At 41.0% G+C, this 21236-nt stretch overlaps 1 long non-coding RNA gene across 1 annotated transcript; it reads right to left on the reverse strand.

Moving 5' to 3' along the window:
• Window positions 1-1827: 1827 nt before the first annotated feature.
• Window positions 1828-17976, reverse strand: LOC125149013 (uncharacterized). Its single transcript, XR_007145778.1, has 3 exons — window positions 17878-17976; window positions 4097-4123; window positions 1828-1899 (listed from the first exon to the last, which is right to left on the reverse strand). It is a non-coding gene; the product is annotated as an uncharacterized LOC125149013 (long non-coding RNA).
• Window positions 17977-21236: the final 3260 nt, after the last annotated feature.

The raw sequence follows: 21236 nt of genomic DNA on the forward strand, positions 1-21236 counted from the left end.
AGATGGGGACATGTTGACTTGATCCCACACACGGGCAGGATCAGCTTCCCCTCCAGGTGGCATAAGAGGCCCCTCATGCTCCCCAACACCCACCTATCAAAACTTGACACCATAGCTACGCCCCTGGGTTACCAACCTGTAGAAACAATGCGGTGAGCTACTGTCACCTGCAAATAAAATATTTCCATGAATAAATGGTACACAGGTGGGTAAATGTGAGCTGGCGACACCAAGATGTTCAAAGACAGATATCTGCATTTTTAACAAGCTCCCAAAAAGATTTTAGTGTGGATGGTATGGAGAGCACTTCTGAGAAGCACTGCTCAGAGCACAGGAAATGGGGATGTGAGAAAGGGGAGAGAAGAGTCAAAAGATGGGTGAGATGGCCAGGCACACGCGGAAAGAGGAGGAAAGCGATGGAGGAAGAGGGAAGGGTGGAAGTTTGACACAGGAGCAAAATACAATAGATGGGAATGGAGATGTCATAATAAAAATAAACAAAGTTAAATAATCCACAATGTTTTCTGGCTCAGCCTATCTGCAGTTGTTCCTATAATATGCAATATTTTGACCTTAGAATTACATTACTGACCTCAAAGATATTAAACTGTATCTACTAACTAATCATACCAATGTGTGACCCATAAACCAGTCTTGAGCCAGTTTTCTCTTGTGTAATAATCTTCTCTCCTGAAGATACTTTTTTTAATCTTGTAGAATTAATGGCAAGTGGATGAAGTGAGTATCAAATTAAACAAAATTTCTAATGCCTCTCAATGCATAAGTCAAAAAGAACTCAAACTTGGTCTTGATAGTTGCTCTTTTTTAAAAGTTTTTTTTTGTTTATTTGGTTTTGAGAGAGAGAGAGACAGAGAGAGAGAGAGAGAGAGAGCACGAGTTGGGGAGGGGGAGAGAGAGAGACAGAGAAGGAGACACAGAATCGTAAGCAGGCTCCAGGCTCTCAGCTATCAGCAAAGAGCTCGACGCGGGGCTCCAACTCACAAACCATGAGATCATGACCTGAGCCAAAGTCGGGCGCTTAATGGACTGAGCCACCCAGGCACCCCTTGATAGTTACTGTTTTTAAATCAGTCTTTTTTTTTTTAAATTTTTTTTAACGTTTATTTATTTTTGAGACAGAGAGAGACAGAGCATGAACAGGGGAGGGGCAGAGAGAGAGGGAGACACAGAATCGGAAGCAGGCTCCAGGCTCTCAGCGGTCAGCACAGAGCCCAATGCGGGGCTCGAACTCACGGACCGTGAGATCATGACCTGAGCCGAAGTCGGATGCTCAACCGACTAAGCCACCCAGGCGCCCCTTTAAATCAGTCTTAATACACAAATTTCTACCTATTCCTAGGCTCATGGGATGTCAGTGTTGAAGATGAAACTGGGCCAGCTGCCATGGCAGCAGCACTGCTGAGAGGAGGCTGAGGTGAGTGTTCCACATCCACACACCCTGTAGGTCCCCTGGGCCCCCTGAGCACTCATCCAGACCTGGCTAACTGGCCCGGATACTGCCTACCAATCACACAAAGATTCTGATTTCCCAGTAAGGAGCGGTGTGATAGTCAATGGTAGGTGTCACCTTGGCTAAGTCACGGCACCAGGTATGTGGTCAAATACCAGTCCAGATGCTGCTGCTGTGAAACTGTTTCTCGGAAGAGATCAACATTTAATTCAGTGGATTTTGAATACAACAAATCTTTCTCCATAATGTGGGTGGGCCTCATCCCATCAGTGGAAGACCTTAAAAGGAAAGGACTGATCTCCCCCAAGGAAGATGGAATTCTGCCAGCAAATGGCTTTCAGACTCAAGTTGTGCCATCAAATCTTCCCTGGGTCCCCAGCTTGCCTGCCATCCTGCAGATCTTGAGTTCTACACATGTGGCAGTCCTCCTTCAAAGAGACACAAGTGATATCTGTTAGCAGCTCAAGTATGGCAGAAGCTGATGTTCACCAAGGTACAAAAGACATCTGGTGCCAGGGTGTAAACGGGAGCCCTTGCCGAGTTGGCTGCCCCTTGACAAGTGGGTCAGAGCAGATTTACACGGTGTCTGGAAAAAGACAGCGAGCCTCCTCCCCAAGCCCTGACTGGCCTAGTGGGAGGTACTGACACCTACACCAAGGATGTGTCCATCAGAGAGAATTATCGCTATGAAGTAATGGAAACAGGAGAGTCAGAAAGATGGACCTCGGGGCTCCCCCTGACTCATCGAAAAGTTCCTGAGCATCACTTGATGACTGGCACCAATGGGATCTGCAGACTCTCCCTCTGTCCTCACCAGGAAGCCTGTGGATTCTAACGTGGCCTCTGATAGAGGTCTGTCCAAGGAGAGAAGATGCGTAAGTCCAAGGAGAGAAGATGCATAAGACAAAAGACTGCCAGTTGTCTCTACGGGAATATTTATCATCAAGAATAAGTAAACTGGCATCTCCCATTTTAGTCATTATTCTGTGTACGTGTTATCATTATGAGTCAGCCCCTGAGAAATGGCCATCCCCTTTGCCTGGTGACACTGAACTCAGCACCCGGGTTTCCTTGAATCTGCACTGGCAATGTAACACTGGGCTGTGCACCAATCTCTCTCTTTCCACAGAGACTAGTCAGATCATTCCAAAGTTTTTCTTGGGATTTGGACTGTTATAACCTTTTCTGAAGTTCAGGAACAATTAGACTGGTACAAGAGTTGGGGAACAAAATGGCAGCCTTATTTGTGGCATTGATGGATTGGAGGATGAAGCTCTAAGACCAAAACAGCTATGGGTATGGCCCTGGAGGGAAGCTCCCCCTCTGAGGCACAGGAGGTGTCTCTGTGCTGTGTGGTGGGTCCTCCCTGCAAGAGGCCACCGGAAGACAGGACAACACCTGCCGTGGGTGGGTGAGCTGCCATAGTGAACCAGGTCAGGCAGTTAAGTCAGTCCTGTTCCCATGGGGAAAAGACAGGGATGGGATGAAGACATGAAACACTGAAGATTTCTCCTCAGTGCTTCCCAGAGAAGCATAAAAAGCTCCTTTTTATGGTTCAAGGTAAAATAGGGGAGAAAGAAAAAGAAATTGTCCCCGGTACATGATAATTATCATTCTAGCCAATTTCCCATACATGTCAATTTCCAAAAAAAAAAAAAAAAATCCACAATATTATTTTTAGATTAGTGAGTTACTTTTCTTTGAATGATTCAGAAGGTAGTTTGTATCTGTGATATCTCTTAAAGGCTTCATAATCATCCATAGCCATGTCTAAGTTCTATATTTCTATACCTTTATCTCACTTTTATAGCTTTTAAAGATTTTAGAAGCTTATAGTTCCAAATCTTTATCTAAATCCTTGTAAGTGTTATAAATTTTAAATATTTATCATTAACAGGCAATCCTCTGGATATAACTTAAGGGAGGGGGAAAAAGCTCTAACTTTCAAAAGAAAAAGAAAAAGTTAACTGAAAAATCCTAATAGGGCATGCTTTTGGTTCTGTATAATTACATATATAGACGTTGAAAGCCCTACCTCTGTATTCTAATTGAGGAAAATTGGGCCTCCATTTAGTTCCAGTTACAAGTGATAGTCCAGAAATAAAGCTAGATGCTCTGCTGTAGTATAGCACTTTTGCCTTGCGTGGCTCATACACCCAGTATTGTAAAAAAGGAAATTAAGACGTCTATAAGAGCCACAAGTAAGCAAAAGAAGCCAAAAATACAGCTTACAGTTAGAAGAAGAGTCTGGATGGAACCGGAGGGTATTATGCTAAGTGATATAAGTCAGTCAAAGAATGACAGACATTGTATGTTTTCACTCATATGTGGATCCTGAGAAATTTAACAGAAGATCATGGGGGAGGGGAAGGGGAAAAAAAGTTACAGAGAGGGAGGGAGGCAAACCATAAGAGACTCTTAAGTACTGAGAACAAACTGAGGGTTGATGAGGGGTGGGGGAGAGGAGAAAGTGAGTGATGGGCATTGAGGAGGGCACTTGTTGGGATGGGCACTGGGTGTTGTATGGAAACCGATTTGACAATAAGTTATATTTTCTAAAAAAAAAAAGAGAATAGCAAGCACCAATAAATAAATAAATAAATAAATAAAATAAATGTTACATACCTTCATTGTAATATTCACAGTCAAGTGCTAAAAAATAAAAGAATAAATATTAAACTAACAAAAATAAAAACCTAACAAAAAAAGAAGAAGAGTCTGCTATTTATAATAGGTTACTGCCATAGGTACTGCCATCGGTGAGAATAAAACCAGACTATAAAAAATAGAGGGAGAGAAAAGAAGGCTCAGCCCAAACTTGAGCTTTGGGAACGTTTCCCGTAACATCCCATCTCTGTCTTTCTTGACTTGTTATGACTGGTTGAGGGAGGGGTTCACTGTAAGAAAAGCTTTCTTTCATGCCAAGAAAAAAAAAGAAGAAATGTTCTCAGGGTCATCTTTAGCTTCACTAATTGGTATCTGTGAAGGCGTTTTATTCATTCATTCGTAACATTCCATACATTTAGTTTTAAAAGAAAGGGCAAATTACAGAGGAAAGCAAAACATTTATTTTCAAAGCAAGACGAATCTCGAGAAAAATAATCAAATACATGAGGTTTGTCTTCAGCCCTATCTCCCCTGCTTAGTCTTTCAAGAGAGAGAAGCTCCCTGACCCACTGGTCAATGCCCTGTGCTTTTCCGCCTCGCCCCTATACAAAGTGCTTTAAGAGATGATATGACGAATTCGGTCACCTCAACGCCATGCGCAGTAAGACTAGGTGGCAGTAGAGTTACGTGCATTAAACATAGTTGCGCGTGTTCACATCCAACAGGGGAAAAAGCCTCAATCAAAGAAGGAGGTGATGGCGGCACTTCCAGAAGCCGGTAGAGCGAGAACGATTTTGCAAGACAGACTCTCAGAAAACCTCAAAACACGGTGTATAGACACATGTTCCGTCTTGAGGATATAGGTAATATTTATTAATGAAGCCATTGTTTATTTCAACTGTAGAGCATAATACAGTTTCCTCTAATTAAAGGCTAAAAGCCAACAAATAACTCGGGTCCATAAGGGTCTGCTATTCCCAATGAAGAACCTTTCGTCTGAAAAAAGCACAGAAAACAGAAAACAATTTCTCCCCTAGTAGCCATTGTAATTGATTCCTGGCATGAGAACATCTGCTATAGATTATGTGCAGACATTTTTGTGATGTTAATGTGGTCAGAAATAACCAAAAGACATTTAAGCAGATGAAGACATGTTATTTCCATTTCAAATAGGGATTTAATTCTAGGCGAACCACTGAACAACAACAACAACAACAAAGGCTTATATTTATGTTGACCAATTATAGATTCATTTGTAGAAACTGGGAAATGAAAAAGAGGAGCCAGCAGATGAATTAGCTACCATAATTATAATGCCTTGTGGGGAGATTAAGGAGAGAAGGTTAAATGGCATTGGGTTTCAACCTTAAAATAACTATAACCTTTCCCTTTAAAAAGCCTTAAACTCAATGACATAACAGCCTATTGAAATTCCACCTCTCCAGGCCAGGTTTTGAGCGCTGTCCCTTTTAACCTTCGTGAGATTGATAGATCAACGCAATGATCTATGGGGAGAAACGCTGGGAAGTGGTGAGAAATCACTTTGCCTTGCATACAGTGGCAATCCCGAGAGACCCACCTGGGTGCTGTGCAGTTAATCACAGCACCCCACCCCAGCTGGCTGGATTTATAATGGCAGTTCTCACCCCCTAGCTGAGCCCCCCCATCTCTCACCTTTTTTATTACTTGGGAGAATTGTATCAGAAGGACATCAAGATTCACATTTTCATTTGATTTAAGAGTATGTGGAATAAGTCACTAGAAAGAAAAAGATGATTGAAGATTGATGCAATATTTTTGATAAGTTGCTGCTGTAAAACGTCACTCTGACCCAAACAACACTAGGGAAACAGGGAAGTGTGAAGGATTGAAATTCCAATCCATGTCAGAATTTTTGAGACATCAGTTTTCCCATACTCTATTCCCATCCTTTAATAACAAGAATTAATGAATGCAAAATTGCCCTATTTCTAGAGAATGTTTAACCCAGCACATATGCTATTTGTATTTTCTATTTGAATTATTACACTATTCAGGATTGGATGAGAAAAATCCTATCTCTGTTGATATGCTGATCCCCTCTCCTTTCCAATTCAATAAATAGGATCTCAGTGTCTTAAACAAAAGTATAAACCTCATGTTTAAAAGGGGTAAAGGCCATTCATTAATAAAGGACATTCTAAGATTCTTCCCCTCTGAGCAAAAGGCACAGGCACCCATGCGTAACATTCTACACATAATATTTCACTTTCAACAATTTTTAACATCAACGTTGATCAGCAAATTCTCTTCTCCATATTGCCTACCTTTAGTTCTACATATGTGACCCATCTTTCCCTAAATGGCTCCTGTTTCTCCTTGTGGAGTTCACCTCAAACATCCATCCTTGACTGGCTTTAAGTCTCTTCTAATGCACTTAATCCACCTGACATAACAACAAACACCTCATTATATGCATACTGGCTTCTTATGCAGCTGTAACGAATTAGCACACAACCTAAAACAATGTGAATTTATTATCTTGCAACTTCTGTAGGTCAGAAGTTTGCACAGACTTGGCTGGGTCCTGTGCCCAAAGGTCTCACAAGGCTGAGACCTTCTACAAACAGCATACAGTTGGATCTTGTTTTGTTTTATTTACCCAGTGTGATCGGACTGTTTAGTTCATTCATATTTAATGTTATTATTAATATAGTTGGGTTTATGGGGGCCCCTGGGTGGCTCAGTTGGTTAGGCAACTGACTTCAGCTCAGGTCATGATCTCACTATTTGTGGGTTCGAGCCCCGCATCAGGCTCTGTGCTGACAGCTCGGAGCCTGGAGCCTGCTTCAGATTCTGTGTCTCCCCTTCTCTCTACCCCTCCCCTGCTCACGCTGTGTCTCTCTGTCTCTCAATAATAAATAAACATTAAAACAATTTTTTAAAAAATATATAGTTGGGTTTATGTATGCCATTTTACTTTTTGTTTTCTACATGTCTCATGAAATGAGTCTTTGTGTTCCAGATGGCGGATTATTGTAGCCAGAATGACCCTCCAAAAATGTCCAGATTCTAATTCTAGAGACCTGTGAGTACATTTTGCCCCATGGCAAAAGGGACTTTGCAGATGTAATTACAGTCATGAAAATAAGAAGATTATCCTGGATTATCCAGGTGGACCTACTCTAATCACACAGGCCCTGGAGTCAGAGGTATACTGTAGAAGGGGAAGTCAGAGAGACTTGAAGTGTGAAGGACTGAGCCCACCTTTGCTGGCGGGGCTATATGGAAAGCATGAGTAGGAATGTGGGTAGCACCTAGAAGCAAACACCAGCCCCTGGATGACAGTCAATTGAGGAACTGGGACCCCAGTCCTACATATGCAAGAAACTGAATTTAACCAACAACATGAATGAACTCTGATTCTTTTCCAGAGCCTCAACAGAAGCTGTAAGATAATAAATTCACAGAAGACACACAGTAGATTCAAAGATACAAATAGGCTGAAAGTAAAAGGATGGAAAAGAGATATACCATGTGAACAGCAGCTTTAAGTAATCTGGAATGGCTATACTAATATCAAACAAAATAGACTTTAACTAAAAATGTTACTAGAGATAAAGAGATAAATTATATAATGATAGGGGGGCAATCCATCAAAAGTTATAAGAATATAAACATAAGTGCATCTAATAAGAGTGTCCCAAAATTCATGAAGCAAAAGCTAATAGAATTGAAGGTAGCAAAAAACAATTTTACAATAATAGTTGGGGACTTCAATACTCTATTTTCAATAATGTATAGAATGAGCCAGGAGGTAATCAGCAAGGACACAAAAGACTTAAACAACACTATGTACAAACTGGACCCAACAGACATCTGTTAACATTCCAATTTACAAGAGAAGAACACACATTCTTTTAAAGAGTGCATGGAATGTTCTCCAGGGTAAATTGTAATTTAGGCCATAAACTAAGCCTCAATAAATTTAAAAGAATTGAAATTGGACAAAGTATATTCTCTGATTACACTTGTGTAAAATTAGGAATTGACAGCAGAAAAAATAGAAAATTTATAAATATGTGGAAATTAAGCAACATATCACTAAGTAACCAATGGATCAAGAAGAAATCATATGGGAAATTTAAAAAATACTTTGAGGAGTGCCTGGGTGGTTCAGTCAGTTAAGCATCTGACTTTGGCTCAGATCACAATCTCATGGTTTGTGGATGTGAGCTCCACATCAGGCTCTGTGCTGACAGCTTGAAGCCTGGAGCCTGCTTTGGATTCTGTCTCCCTCTCTCTCTGCCCCTCCCCTGCTCATACTCTGTCTCTCTCTCTCTCTCTCAAGAATAAATAAGCATTAAAATTTTTTTAAATACTTTGACATGAATTAAAATTAAGACACAGCATACTAAAATGTAGAGGATGTAGCTAAAGCATTGCCTAGAGGGCAATTTATAGCAGTAAAAAATATACTAAATGTCAAAAAAGATCTCAAGTCTACAACCTAACATTCCACCTTGAGACACGGGGAAAAAAAGAGCAAACCAAATCCAAAACAAGAAAAAGGAAAGGGGGGAAAATGGGATTAGAGTGAAATCAGTGAAAGAGAATAGAAAAACAATTGAGATCGACAAAACCAAAAGTTGGTTCTCCAAAAGCATCGACAAAATTGACATCTTTCACTAGACTAACCAGGAAAAATAGAGAAAACTTAATTTACTAAAATTAAATGAAGGTGGGTCTATGGCTGTCAACTCAAAAAAGAATTATAAAGAAAGTCTATGAATGACTGTATAATGACCTATTTATATAATTTAGGTAAAATGGATGAATTCCCCAAAAAAGCACAAACTACTGAAACTTACTCAAGAAGACCTAGAAAATCTGAATACCTCTAAAATCATAAAGGAAAATATGGGTGAGCATGGGTTTGGTGGTATCTTAGTCTATTTTGGTTGCTATGACAAAATATCACAGACTGGGTAGTTTGTAAACAAAAACTTATTGCTTATAGTTCTGGAGGCTGGAAGTTTTTGGATCAGGGTGCCTGCATGGCCAGAAGTTCCTCTTCCAAGGTGTAAGTTGGAACTTCTCTAATAAGGGCACTAATCCCCTTCATGAGGGCTCCACGCTTATGACTTACTAAGCACCTACCAAAGCCCTCACCTCCTAATACAATAATTTGGGGGGTTAGGAACTCAACATATGAATTTGGGGGTGGGGGGAGATAGATTCAAACAATAGCAAGTGATGAGTTTTTAGACATGACATCAAAAGCCCAATCCAAAAAAAATATATTGGTAAGTTGGAATTTATTAAAATTTAAAACTCCTCCTCCTGTTAAAACATAAGCCATAGTTTTGGATACAATGTTCTCAAAACACTTATATAATAAAGGATTTGGATCCAAAATACACAAAAATTCTTTAAAATTCAACAATAAGAAAACAACAGCCAAATTAAAAAGTGGGCAAAAGATCTGAACAGACACTTCACACTGGCAAGTGTACAGAGGGACTCTCATCCATGTTGTTGGAAGTTCAAAATGGTGCAGCCACTTTGGAAAGCAGTTTGTCAGTTTCTTACAAAACTACACATACTCTTACCATACAATCAACAGTCTCACTCCTAGATACTCACCCAACTGATTTGAAAACCTGTGTCCACACAAAACCTGCCTGTGAATATTTATAGCAGCTTTATTCATAATAATCAAAAACTGGAAACAACCCAAATGTCCACCAGGAGATTAAAGGATACACAAAATATGTTTATCCATACAATCAAATGCTACTCAACAACAAAAAGGCATTAAGTACTGATATATACTAAGCATTTATCTTGAGTAAAGGAACTGGATACCAAAGAAGTACATAATTTCATTTAAAGGAAGTTCTAGAAGAGGCAAAACTGATCTCCAGTGTTATGAATTATATCACCAATGGCCTGGAGAGGGGGTTAAAGGATTCTTGTAAAGGATCCCAAAGAACTCTTTGGAGGGCCAGAGTTGTTCTACGTCCTGACTGGGGTGGTGGTACATGACTGCCCATATTCTCAAACCTCATCCAGTTGTACACTTAAAAATGAAAACATTTTATTTTGTGGAATTTGAAGAGAAAAACTCTATAACAAATAAGAACCCCACGTTGATGAAGAATCAATAATCCTCATTTTAAATTCTCTTTCAGTATCTGAAAATCTGTGCTCTTAATTGTTAATTTGACCCCTATGTGGCCATTTGTTGTGGGGGATATGATCACCCCATATCTCCTTGGAATAGTAAAAATACATGGAAAATTTCTATCTTAACTAAAAATCTCAATGGGCCAGACAGATAACCCCATTCTCCTCTTCACAAATTAATCCTGGTAGGTACTAGGAAGACCCTTTATTGCTTCTTTGAAGTAATTTATACTTCTTTACTTTTCTGATTGCAGCCTTCATTTTTGCATAACTTTCCACTCCATATAACTCATGATTCCTTTGATACTGGTAGTGGCTACAATTTTCCCAGTATTAGCTTTGTTTGACTATCTAAGCAATAAAAACTGAAAATAATTCACTAAAAACCTATTTGCATTGTCAGCTACATAATCCTCCCTTATTGGCTGTGTGGCTCTAGATATTGGGAAGAATCCATACCTTTATGATTATTTCTTTACCGTCCAAATTAAGTCATCACGTAAATCCAGCCATCATTGTGTGTTACCTAGAATGTAACAGATGGTCTCCTGCTTTTCTGTCTGTGCCCCCGTAAACTCTCAGGCAACTTTCTCCCTGGCATGTGACCTCACTGTCACCTAATCAGAAACAGATAGTCAATACTGAATCCCTTTGAAAGTCATTTTTTTCAGGGTAATTTTTTTTTAGTTCTTGCTTCTATAAGATAATCATTTAAGAACATTTTTTCACTCCCCTAAAGACATTTAATATATTTTTGCAAACACAAAACAAAACCAAAAAAAAACAACCTAAATGGGCAGTAAAAACAAACTGTCACAGAAGGGTATTTAATGGCATGGAAAGACATTCACAACATACTCTTAAAAATAGAAGTTGCCAAATAAATGTCCTGTATGATAAAAAAAAGACATTTAATGTATAGTCAGTACACATATATAGTCCATACACATGTGATGCAAGCCAGATATGTAATAGTAACTTTTCTAGTAGCTACAGTATAAAAGTAAAAAATAAACAAGTAAAATTAATTTCAGTAACACATTTTCTTTACCCTCATGTATTCAAAGTATTCTCATTCAACATGCAACCAATTAAAAATTATCAGTAAGATATTTTACACTCTTTTTTTCACCATAAGTCTTAGAAATCCAATGTCTACTTTATGCCTGAAGCACATCTCAGTTCAGGCTAGCCATATTCCAGGTGCCCCTAACACCATGGGGCTGTTCTCACAAACAGCAGTGCTGTGGTGATGGGTTTCTTCGAATAGACAAAAATGTGGCTTCAGAAGCAATTGAGTCTGTAGTGCCCAGCCAGGTCAGGTAGAGTCTGCACGGTGAAAATCAGCACATTTCCCTTTGCTTAGATCCAATTCTTTTAGTTATGGAAAACTGGGAACTTTTTTGTAGACACCATCTTAGAAGTAGGTAAAGATCTAGGATTTTTTAAAACCCAAATTTTAGATGCACACATCTGCTTATGTTTCTAGGGCAGAGGTCTGAAAAATGGAAGGAAATGTTCTGACACAAGTCAGGGCGAGAAGAAGAAGACAGGATGGAAAGTAGTAGGCGGAGCCTGGCTGCTTACATATGTCATGACAACGTCTGGTCTTTTTCACCTTCTGGTCTAATGTATACCTTTGAGTTACATTAACTCTAGTGCTCTGGGCCATGCAAGGGGTGAATGATAATCTTAAAAAGAGACAGTCTGCATGATGTATGTCTTATAAAAGTGCAAATAAGCAGGGTGACCTCAAAGCTTTGATGAGCTGTCACTCTTGATGTCTGTGTATAGACATTTATTTTGGACCGAAGGATTCTGAAATCCTCCTGCTGATCAAGGACCTCCTTCCTACTGCTTTTAGGACAGCTGTTAGGAGCCCTAGTTTTCACTGATGAGGACCAAAACCAAAAGGTCACTTCCAGGAGACCCAGCTGGTGTAGAAAGCCACCTGGCACAAACAGTGGATGTCAGGACACTGCTCACAAGAGAGCTTAGGGTGAAAAGTAGGCAGAGGAAGGCCAGAATACTTGGCTAAACTGACTGAACTCAGATAAAGCCCAACTCTGATAGAAAATTCTGGAAATTCTGTTATCTCAAGGTCAGTATTACCATTAACATTCCTTTTTTTCCCTTACTTTCTTACCGGTTTCTCAGTTTCTATAGCATGATTTACCAGGACCATTTTATAACCAGACCTTTTGGTTAAATACTTTTGATAAGCACCTACCTATAATAGTCTAGAACATTGATAAGTCCATGCCAATATTACAATCTATAATTTTATATCAATTAAACATTCTATAAACATGCGTTTATACCACAGTCACAAAAATGGTCAAAATAGGAGATCTCATTCAGGCAGATACATAAAGTTCTCATATATCCACTGGACTTGGTCAATAGGACTAACCTTCCTAGCTGCTGTGATATTGGTGGGCTTTCTTAAAGCTTACCTAGCCCCATCTTCTCAACAGAGTTACTGAGTTAGCAATGAACTAATTTCACCTACATTTGTCCTAGACACATTTTCAATTGACACTCTCAGCTGCCAATTCTATGTACCTCCTTCCTGGACTCAAAAATGGTCAGCCCATCTAAAATACTATTTTCCCAAGTTATACATATGCCTTCCAATAAAGTTCAACTCATTATAGAACTAGACTACCTTCTGTATTCCCTGATTAATGAAATGGAGGGGTGGTGGTGAAGAAGGAGGAAGGCGTTAGGAACAAGTATCTTCACCTCCCTGACAGCAGTGGGGACTTGCCGGCTACAAAGGCAGACCTAAGAATTTGGGAATTCACTTCAAGTAAATTGCCTCAAGGTCTCGGATTCTAGACGATGTAGAAAAGATGAAATGACCACTTTGCCAATCACCTCTTCTATATCTCTACCTGAAATGCTAATGATGCAAGAGCTGAATCCCCTCATTCAAGAAGGAAAATGCACCCCATCGTGAACACCTGCCAAACATTTCTCCTTCCCACACACACTACTCAGGTAAAAGGAAGAGCCTTCATTTTTCCTTCAGGAAATGCGACCAGATCCAGGAGCTTCTTACCCTCAGTTTCAACCACCAGGTCCGAACACCCTTCCCCTATTATGACCACAGCTATGGTTTGCCATTTTAGTGAAGCTCTCCTTTTAGGTCACTGAAGGATGACATTCTGAAGCCAATCTTGCCTTCGTGGAGTGGAGCCAGGTGGCTCACCTCACCGCATGTTCTCCTGAGCACCGTTAAGCAAGCGCAGCACAACCCTCCCACTGAGCACCGTTAAGCAAGCGCAGCACAACCCTCTCACTCAGCACTGTTAAGCAAGCGCAGCACAACCTTCCCACTGAGGTTACCTTTGTAGCGTGTTAAAGGTCACCCCGTCATTTCCACAGGAAGAGCAAAACAGCTCAGAGCCTTGTCCCCTGGCATTGCCTTTGCTTCCAAGAAGAAATTAGATGTGCAGGAAAAATTCAATGGCGATAGCAGAGAGGGAAAGGAACCCCAGACATGCTCCAGAGGACATGAGCGCTGCTCACTGACATCTATCCAGCCAGACCCGTGCTATCCCAAACCAGCAGGATTTGTGGATAGTAGGATACATAAACACATTATTAGAGCCATAAACATAAGGTAGTTCAGTCCTTGAACTGGCCAAAGCATTGGAAGATGTATGACCGTGCCTTGCTTGTTTTGTGAGCATACAGTTGTTTTCATCTCTTTCTGGGGGCGTGCCTGCTGTCTGCTAATCAGCGGCCCTTCCAGTAGATGAAGACAAGACAGTACACATGCCCAGAGTGCAGTAAGATGGGTAAATCTTTTACAAGTGACAGTGAATCCTCAGAAAAACCAACTTCTTATTTTTCCCCTTTTGCAGACTAGGAAACAGAACCTTGGAGAGGCCAGCCTACTACTCAGAAGCACCCACTTGGGCTCAGATTTGCATCCAGGCAGTCTGGCTCTGGAGTTTAGATATACATGAAATGACTTTACTATCAGTTTTTCCCTGGGACCTCACCACGGAGAGAAGATCTGGAAACAGACAGAACTACACTTAGTGAGCAGCTGGGACCTGGGCCCTGCAGCAGGGTGGTCTGTTCCCACAGATGGCAATTGTAGGATGGGAGGGGTCCCTGCCCCACAAAGGTCCCGGAGAGATACTCCCTCATCCATGTCCTCTCTCCACAAAGCAGCACAAACTCCGCTGTGAATTTTGAAACTGTTCGCGCCAACACATGCTTCTAATCCCTCTCTCTCTCCCGTCTGCCTGTAGGAGATAGTCCTGAAACCCACATATTTATTCCATATTACCCTTTAACAACTTGAACTTTGTTCTGCTGTTTAGCCAACTTTCCTTGTAACTAATTCTGGAAAATGGAGGCAATAAATAGATGCTTGTTTACTTCGTAACATTCCAAGGTGTATTCATAATCAATTATTCACCCAATACTTAAAGAGCTATTATGCTTTGAGAGATGCTGGAGAAAATTCTGATTACACAAAACCTGGTGTTAATAGCAAATTATTTATTTACACACTGTTTTGTAATACTTTTTTAGACCATTATTGCTTCCCACTAAAGTTTTTCTGGAATTTTTTTTTTTTTGTATCCTAGGCAAATATTAACAGTAAGTTCAAATCAACCTCTCCCCCTCTCTTTCTCTACACACACACACACACACACACACACACACACACACGTGCACATACATTTTCAAGCTACTCTTCAGCTGTGCAGAAGTAACATGACTATTTTTTCAATTTTTTTAATGTTTATGTATTCTTGAGAGAGACAGAGTGTGAGCTGGGGAGGGGCAGAGAGAGAGGGGGACACAGAATCCCAAGCAGTCTCCAGGCTCTGAGCTGTCAGCACAGAGCCTGACGTGGGGCTCGAACTCATGAACCACGAGATCATGACCTGAGCTGAAGTCAGACACTCAACTGACTAAGCCACCCAAGGTGCCCCTAACATGATTATTTTTGTTTGCTGCACAAGTAAAGGTAAAACATCCTCACCATTCCTACAAATATTGGTAATATGCTAATGTGCATAAAATCAGAGTTAAGCTCTTTCCCCAGAATCCTACTTTTTAGGGAGGGCAGGGAGAAAGGGGCACAGGAGAGATCAGAATGTGTCTGTCCCTAAGAATATACACACCCCCTTGATGCAGTGGGAGGCACACAGAGTGAGGATGCCCCTTACCAAGCTGTGTGTGCCAGGACCTGTGCACAAACTGAGGATGCCTGTACTGAGCTTAGCTCCAGGAACTGGGCATCTGACACAGCCTGAACAATTAAACTGAGTTTTGGGGTGCTTGGGTGGCTCAGTCGGTTGAGCGCCCGACTCTTGATTTTGGCTCAAGCCATGATCCCAGGGTGGTAGGATTGAGTCCCACGTCAGTCTCCACGCTGAGTGTGGAGACTGCTTGAAGTTCTCTCTCTCTGTCCCTCTGCCCCTTTCCCCCATTCACATTCTCTCTCTCTAAAAGAAATAATAAAAACTTAAAATAAACTGAGTTTCATGATCCTGCACATGACCAGGTCTCTACTCTTTGCTCTTTATTAAGGGAAAAATGATATGCAATGATCATTTGATCATGTCAACTTCAGTATTTGAAGTACTTATGTAGACAAAGTTTGTCTTATATATTCACATTCTAAATGTATGCTATTTGTGGATTCAAAAATATAATCACATTATCGCAATTTTTGCCAAGTTTTTGCAGACTGGTGACCTGTTGGTCTTTCTCTGTTTTTCGTATGTGTTTGTTTAGCCAGAACCTCAGGTGGTTGTTTTTAAATTAATTTAATTTGCATGCTCTTAGGCAAATTATGCATTTGGTAGTCTGTGGCTGTCCTCACTGGGCCCTGTGGCCCGATAGGGAATGTTGATGGCCAAGAATTTAGGTTCCAATTTATGTCCTTACCAAACCCCTACAGATACAGGAAACTGTGGCCCCATCTAGTTATAAGTACATCTCTTCAACAAATCATAGATCCTGAGGAATGTTTCATTTATGCCATTGTAATCCATTTTTCACCATTTACACCTTCAAAACTCTAATGCAATTTCTAAGTCTATAAACCTTACTTAGCAAAAATTATACTTTTAAGGATTCTAGGATTTAATTCCAGGACTTAAATTTAAAAACTGGTAGAAGTCGATTATTATTAAGAAACGTATAATGAAGCTTAATGTTCATATTAAAATCTTCTTTAATAGAAATGAGGCATTAGGTATTTTAGGAATTATAACAAAAAAAATACATTAACCAATTTAGAATTTTCTTCATTGTTTTGCCCATTTTGGATGTTTAGACTTATAACTGTTCTATTTTCTTGCCTCTGTTTAAAGTCACCAATTCAACCAATGTTCATCTACAGAGAATGTGAATTATAAGAGAATATTAAGCACTTATTAATAAGATCGTAACACTCCTGAAATTATACCATTTTATATTATAATTATTTAAAGTAGGCAGACTTTGCTTCTCTTTTCACCTGAGAGTGAAAAATGTCTGCCTCCCATATGTATTTTAATCCCAAAAGGGAAGGTTGGGTCCCCAACAGCAAGACTGAACGTCCAGCTGGATTCTGGCTGAGCCCTCTGGTTTACATCAAATTAACTAATTAACGTCAACAAAATCTAATTCGGTTGTGAGCACCCAGAAGACGGTGGCAGTAGATTGCAGCTGCTGAAGCCAGAGTCAGAAAAGTAAGACAGGCCAGGGGATGGAGAAGAGAAGAAACGCCGGTATGAGGGGTGTTGGGCAGAGATTAGTAAAAACCAGAGCCTGGAGTGCTGAACAGGCCGAGCCACGTGCAAGGGAAGGGAGGCCACAATCAACCTGGCCAGTAACAAGCACTTCCGGAACAATACCATGCGCCTTTTAGGTGCCGGAGACTCAGCAGTGCTTTTAAGCCTTTTCTAGTTAAAACCAATCAGCTCTTAAATAAAAGGGGGACACGTGATCCGGCAGCAGTGAAAAGCCAGCCCTCCAGAGATGAGGTGTCACAAGATCTAAAGGTAAAGCACAGTGAGTGACCAAATTCCTGCCCAACAATCCAAGTGCAAGTTAGGCTCAAGACCCAGGATGACGTGATTTAATCAGAACACGTGCCCACACGAAATCAGGGGTCACTTATCCCGGAAAGGGGCAGAGAGGGTTGATAAAGCGTCTTCTCTGGGGTCCAGGGACTTCACAGATCCACGTTGCTGCTGGCTGGGGGTGGCATCTCCACCCACAGGGTCTAGTTGACCTCAGAACAAGGCTAGCGTGGGGCAGGAAGACCTTGGTAGCAGCTTTCACAAAGTAGGGGTAAGAAGAAAAGAGAAGAAAAGAAAGACACAACCAAACTATATACACAGGAAATTTGTCAACAGGGTAAAGGGAAAGGTGTCCCATTTACCTGAAAGGTCAAGACTTATTGTTAGAAGTGATCCATGGTGCCAAAGCTTTCCTCTGAGGACAGCTGTCTTGGAAAGCATCCCAAACAACCAAGCTTGAACTGTGAGCCAGTAAGGCACAGGGGTTTAAATAAGGTTGAGTCTTTACTTTTTCTGCAATCAAGAAGTCAAGGAAGCCTCGTGGGAAAGGATGCTAAACAGAGTTTAGAAGAACAAATGACTCCTCACCTATGTCAGAAGGTATTAGCACTCATGCTGGCTCTCCCTGTTTCATTTCCTGGCGTAGAATGTTCCGGAGAGATGCTTGGAGCCCAGACACAGAGTGAGCCTTCCCTGCAGTGCAGTTCACATGGTGCACCTGTACACATTGGTGGCGGGGCAGCCAAAGACCTGCCAACCTCAGGAACTCAGGACACACTTCATGTTGGCAGGTGGAGAAACCCCGAGATCTGCTTAGCCTGTAAGGATCATACCACCATTTACAATCTGCCGGGCAGGGGAAATGCAGCCTCTGAAGGGCACACTTGGGGCTCACTTAGAAAAGGGACTCACTAAGTGAATTGTCTCACAAACACCTAAACATTGTTCCCATGGCTTTTAAGGGACTAAAACTCTGAAGGACCTTCGACTTGTGTGATTTAGATACCACAGACCTCCTCTATTTTGTTGGAACTGTGGATAAAATAGAATTCGGGGCGCAGACATTTCTAGCATCTTCAAAAATTCAAGTTAATACGGAAAACGCACTCGTGGGGGCAGCCAGTGGCATTCATCTGACAACGGCACACGTTTTTCTACATAAAGATCTTTATCAAAAAAACTTGCCAAGAAACTTTTTTCCCCTTTCCTTTCTCATAAGTTTTGATGTCCAACCTGTCTTTTCATGTTTTCATCTGAAACAAAACAAAACAAAACAAAACAAAACAAAACAAAACAAAACAAACACTGCAGTATACTAAAGATGTGTACATACGCACTGTCTGCTTTTGACCATGCAACACAGCCAGCAAATCAGACTTGCTCCGACTCATCATTTCACAGTGTTGGTCTCCCGGCACCATGCCTGCAACATGACACAGCAGTGACTGTGCCTTAACCTACTGGAGCCATTCTCGAAAGACGCCTCGGATGCCTTCCCTGATGTCAACCTCACCGTGCTTTTTTGATGATACGCTCACTGCCATATGGCGTAAACTAGTCAGTGTTTTCCAACAAATGAACAATAATATTCCACTGGGTTGGGTCTTAGGAGGGACTTGAGTTTTTACTTTTTCAAATTGCACCCCAAATCTTCAAAGGAACAGTATATTTCATTCATCGAATGCATATTTACCGATCACCTGCTCTAAGCAGCAATGATACAGCTCTGAAGAAACAGAGGTTTGTGGGTTATTGAACCTAAATCCTGGGGGGGGAGAAGCATACCATAAACATGTAAACAATAAGACAGGTGTTCCGAAACAGTACATGACAGCGTGTACCATTGATGGGGATGGGAGGATTCAGCGAGGATACCAGGAATGCCTCTCTCTGTGGGCAGCATTGGAGCCAAGACCAGAACTAAAGGAAACAACCGTGGGAAATCATGCAGAGCATGACTGTGAACAGAGCAGCCAGGAGGAAAGGGGAAGTGTGAAAAGGTTTGGAAAAGTCAGGGAACAGGGTGAAGAAGGTGTGGCTTGAACACACTGAGCACAGGGAATCATAAAATGAGATAAAACTAGAGACCAAAGGTTGTAAAACCATAAAGACTTTGGGTTATTTTTGCTTTGGGTTATTGGAGAATTTGAAAAAGAGAGATTTCCTTATTAAATATCAAATGCTCACATAGATGCTGTTCTAAGGACCTTCATATGGTTTTATCTTTCTTCAGAATAATTATCACTCTTTGGAATTACAGCAGATCTTTATTCATTTCCTTGATCATTTCCTGCATCAGTAAGCAAACGCCATTAAAGCCAATGTTTTGTCTATCTAGACCACGGCTTCATCAACAATGTCCATATCAGTGCTTGCCACATAGTAGATGTTCAGTAAACATTTCAGGAAAGCAATAAATAAAGGGATAAAGACCTGAGAAGGGACAGTTAGGAGGTGAAACTCCTGTCGTGAGTCCATCGAGCATGAGGTATTTTCTCAAAGAGGTACCTGAGATGTCAGGTGAACAGCTTGCTGTACAAGGTCCTGAGAAATCGGGACCAGAGAAATAAATTTGGAGTGATTCACATACAGACAGCCACAGGACTTACTGAGATAGTTCAAACAATGGAAAAAAATACTTCTGGTAATAATAACAATAATAGTATTATTTATCAAGTGCTTGTGACATGTCAGACACTTGGCTAGCAAGGCAAAACTCTTCTCTTGGCTTGGACTGGAGCTCACTTCTCATTTGGCTTTTTATTCCTTAAACCACACCTTGCAAGCACTAAAGGATCAACCTTTTAAAAATAATTGGAATGGAAAGCTTCCAAAATAATTAGCTCCACCCTAAAGGAAACGAAAGCTTTGACTCCTTCAGAGCATAGAAAGAACTGTACCTTTTAATGTCATAGTAAGTAAAATAATGAGCCTGAGGTGCCTTCGAGCAAAAATGGACACCAGCAGAATGCATTCAACACTGTCCCATTCTGGGTCGGAGGCCACCATGATGCATTACATGAGAATTCGGCTTCACGGAGATTTTTAATGCCCTTTGTCCCCCCTCAACGCTCTTCCGTTCATATATGAAGATCTGGGTGAAAGTCTTCTCCTGTGAGTTATATATTTTTGTCTTTCCCTTCTGAGTACAAAACAATTTTACTGCTATTTCCCACAATTCTGAGAAGGAGGAACACGGAAACAATTCTGATAAACTTGGGGAAGTACTTGATCAATGCCCAGGGCTGTTCAATAAATGAAGGGAATTAAGAAATTAAAAACTCGCTCTATATGCTCTTTACAACTGTACTGCTGGTTTTTACAAGAATCCAGTAAGCTATATAAACTTTATACTCGTTTATTACTACTCAATACTGTTTCACAGACACCCACACTCAAGTGAGTCATCTACAGAAAGAGAAATCACCAGAGAGGGAACCAGAAATATTGCATCCTGTTTATGTAATTGCTTCTCCTTCAGTTAGTTGTACAGTAGACCAAAGAGTATCCCTATGCCCATCCCTGGTTCTGGAAGGCTCTGGTATCTGGGACTCATCTGGACAGAATCCAGGTATTTAAGAGTTAATGGCATTTTGCCCAGTATTAGCCACACTGGGTTTCTTTTTTTTCTTTCTTTAAATTTTTTTTTTTAGTGTTTATTTATTTTTGAGAGAGATGGAGTGTGAGCAGGGGAGGGACAGAGAGAGAGGGAGACACAGAATCCAAAGCAGGCTCCAGGCTCTGAGCTGTCAGCACAGAGCTGGACGTGGGGCTCAAACTCAAAACTGTGAGATCATGGGGCGCCTGGGTGGCTCAGTCGGTTAAGCGGCCGACTTCAGCTCAGGTCATGATCTCTCGGTCCGTGAGTTCGAGCCCCGCGTCGGGCTCTGTGCTGACAGCTCAGAGCCTGGAGCCCGCTTCTGTTTCTGTGTCTCCCTCTCTCTCTG

Source organism: Prionailurus viverrinus, chromosome D3, assembly GCF_022837055.1.
Source record: "Prionailurus viverrinus isolate Anna chromosome D3, UM_Priviv_1.0, whole genome shotgun sequence".
Taxonomy (NCBI): Eukaryota; Metazoa; Chordata; class Mammalia; order Carnivora; family Felidae; genus Prionailurus; species Prionailurus viverrinus.